Source organism: Lygodium microphyllum, chromosome 19 (assembly GCF_053477565.2).
Source record: "Lygodium microphyllum isolate KBCC chromosome 19, Lygodium_microphyllum_v1.1.10, whole genome shotgun sequence".
Taxonomy (NCBI): domain Eukaryota; kingdom Viridiplantae; phylum Streptophyta; class Polypodiopsida; order Schizaeales; family Lygodiaceae; genus Lygodium; species Lygodium microphyllum.
This window is the reverse complement of record NC_141153.1, coordinates 72,082,656-72,086,307: the sequence shown is the minus strand read 5'-3', so window position 1 is coordinate 72,086,307 and position 3,652 is coordinate 72,082,656.

Here is a 3,652-nt window from a genome sequence, read left to right as displayed (position 1 = left end):
CACTACACGACCCAAGCTCATTAGGCTCCTAAATTTCATGTACCCAAGCTCATTAGGCTAATAACTTTCATGTACCCTATCACATGAAAGTAGCTAATACGGGACGAAAAAGGTCAAAAGACATGAATAATTAAGTTGTGAAAAAGATTTGTGAGATTCAATACATGTCATTATACACAAATAGGCATTTGGATGAATATTTCATTGGATTTAGGAGCCTTCACAATGCCCTAAGTGAATAAGTTGTCATGTGAAAGCACATATTATGGTACAAGTTTTATACTTTTTAGGTAAAAAGGAATTGGTTGGTGAGCTACACATTATTGTTTGTGCTTGTTAGCTACATCTTTAAATTAATAAATTCATAAACGTGTTGGGTGGTACACCTTCTATACTTTTTAGGTACTTAGGGAAAAAAAGAAATAGAGTGTTGTACATCTTATTTTACTCAAAGCACTAAACATGATAGCTTTAAATGGTACTAATTTATAATGAGCTTGTACTATTCAAATTCCAATCTATGATCTTTAGAAAAAAAATTATTGTTTCAAAGAAAGATTCAATACACTAATTTTTGCAACATCTACTCATTCTTGTGCTATGTACAAATTCCTTTTACATTTTTGTGTTAGAGATTCACTTAGCAAGTTGTGACTCAGTTAGGCATCAACTATTTCTACTTTTGAAGTAGTCACAATTTGTAATATAGTAGGCCTCTTCTTATCCTCGTGTATGTGAATCACCACTTGACCCCCTTCTTATTTAAATGTAACATAATAAGAATGATTTTTCTCACCACCCCTTTAGTTTGTTTAGCTACCATGAAGATGGGATTTTGGTTTTGGGGGGGGGGAGTGACACAGAGTTCAAAGTGGAGAAGAGGGGGAGAGAAGGAGAGGAATATGCAACCCTCCCGACCTTGCATGACCATTAAACTATGTTCCCCCCCTTTGCATATATGTTGCAACCCACCTTATTTGTCATGTTACACCCACTCCTCCTTTGATGTGTGTGTGTGTGTGTGTGTGTGTGTGTGTGTGTGTGTGTGTGTGTGTGTGTGTGTGTGTGTGTGTGTGTGTGTGTGTGTGTGTGTGTGTGTGTGTGTGTGTGTGTGTGTGTGTGTGTGTGTGTGTGTGTACACATGCATCCATGCACATATGCACACATATAGGTAGTTCACATACACGTGTGTTGGGGGGGGGGCACCTTGCATGACCATTAAATTGTGTCCCCCTCCTTGCATATATGTTGCAACCCTCCTTATTTGTCATGTTACACCCATGCTACTACTCCTTCAATGTGTGTGTGTGTGTGTGTGTGTGTGTGTGTGTGTGTGTGTGTGTGTGTGTGTGTGTGTGTGTGTGTGTGTGTGTGTGTGTGTGTGTGTGTGTGTGTGTGTGTGTGTGTGTGTGTGTGTGTGTGTGTGTGTGTGTGTGTGTGTGTGTGTGTGTGTGTGTGTGCGTGCGCGTGTGTGCGTGCATGTGCGTGCGGGTGCGTGCGTGCATGTGTGTGCACGTGTGTGTGTACACATATGCATCCACGCACACATGCACACATATAGATAGCTCACATACACGTGTGTGTTGGGGGGGGGAGCGACATAGAGTTCAAAGTGGGGAAGAGGGGGAGAGAAGGAGAGGAACCTATTGCTCCTTCCTTCCCTATTATATGCAACCCTCCCAACTATGCATGACCATTAAACTGTGTCCCCCTCCTTGCATATATGTTGCAACCCCCCTTATTTGTCATGTTACACCCATGCTACTCCTCCTTTGACGGGTGTGTGTGTGTGTGTGTACACATATGCATCCACACACACATGCACACATATGGATAGTTCACATACACATGTGTGCATTGGGGGGGGGGGGGGGGGGGGGGGCACCTTGCATGGCCATTAAACTGTGTCCCGCTCCTTGCATATATGTTTCAACCTCCCTTATTTGTCATGTTACACCCATGCTACTCCTTTGATGTGTGTGTGTGTGCGCGCGCGCACGCACGCGCGCATGTGTGTCCACATATGCATACACATGCACACATATAGATAGTTCACGTACACGTGTGTGTTGGGGGGGCGACATAGAGTTCAAAGTGGAGAAGAGAGGGAGAGAAGGAGAGGAACCTATTGCTCCTTCCTTCCCTATTATATGCAACCCTCCCAACCTTGCATGACCATTAAACTGTGTCCCCCTCTCATTGTATATATGTTGTAGCCCCCCTTATTTGTCATGTTGCACCCATGCTACTCCTCCTTTGATGAATGTGTGTGTGTGTGCACATATGCATCCACGCACACATGCATAGATATAGATAGTTCACATACACATGTGTGTGTTGGGGGTGGGTAGATGGGGAGAGAGAAGAGAAGAGGTTTTACTTTTCCTCCACCTTCCTTTGGTTTTCCCCTCATCACCACACCCATCTTGACATGGAAGAACATTACATCAATTACTAAGTATCATTCCTCGATTTGTAATGGCACCCAAAAGGCATGGAACTGTAGCAAAGGAACTTGTACTCATCAAGTTGTCATCAAGGCTGATGAATCTATCATTGATGCCAATGTGGAGGTTGCTAACAACCAAACTATAGACAAAACCACATCAAGCCACCCAAATTAGGTTGTTTTTAAGTTTAAGAATAGAATTGATACTCTTTGAATTTGAAAAGAATAGGAGGAAATATCCACTAGTAGTTATGTGTAATTCAACTATATACTCCATGCTTATTAACTCCCATATCATTTGTGGAATGTCAAAGGGTTGAAGCTCCCTAAGTATCTTAATTCTTTCTACCTTGACTCATTGATAGGTTAGACATTGGTTCACATACTGCGATATCTCTTTTCATTCCTGGCCCAATGATATGTAGAAAACCAGAGTTTGCAGCAAGAAGAATGTGCACAAGAGGGAGATGAGAGCTCAAAGTACAAGAAAAAAATCTTGCTTACAAAGTTGCATAGAGTACAACTTGGGTACACTCTCTCACACCTTGATAGTGACCCATAGGCTGTTTATATAGCCTTTGCCAAGCTAGGGTTAGGGTTTCCCCTAGGCCATTCACATACATCTTCCCTCATAGACCCTTGCTTAGGGTGGATTCCCATGCCTATATTCTAACACCCCCCTCAATGCTAGGGTGGCATTGCATCACAAGACATGTTAAAGTTCCCTCCCTCAATCAAATGGGACGCCTTTATAAATCAAGCTACAAGGATATTCATAGGTAGAGGATGTTACAAGACTCAAAAGAGTCAGTCATCTGTGGATTAGGAGGCAAAGTTGGCCTCCAATTCCTTAGCTACTTCTGGAACATTGGGACTACTGGTGATATGCCCAGTCTTTTTGCATTTATTACACTTCATTTTGTCAAGATATTTCTTCCAGCAATTGCTTACAATATGCCCTTTTTTGTGATAGAAGGAGCACTTAGTAGAAGTGGTATGGACTAACACTTGCTCACGGGAAGTAAATGCTGAAGTTCCTTCAGTATGGTTTCTCTTCTCTTCATCCAGGCAAGATTGGATGGTACTTGCCAAGGTTGGGCTGCTTGGGATATTAGTTAAGGTAGTCACAAGGGTTGGAAAAACCTTCTTCATAGACTTCAGAAGGGTGGCAATGGCATCTTCATCATGAATCGGTGCTTGAAC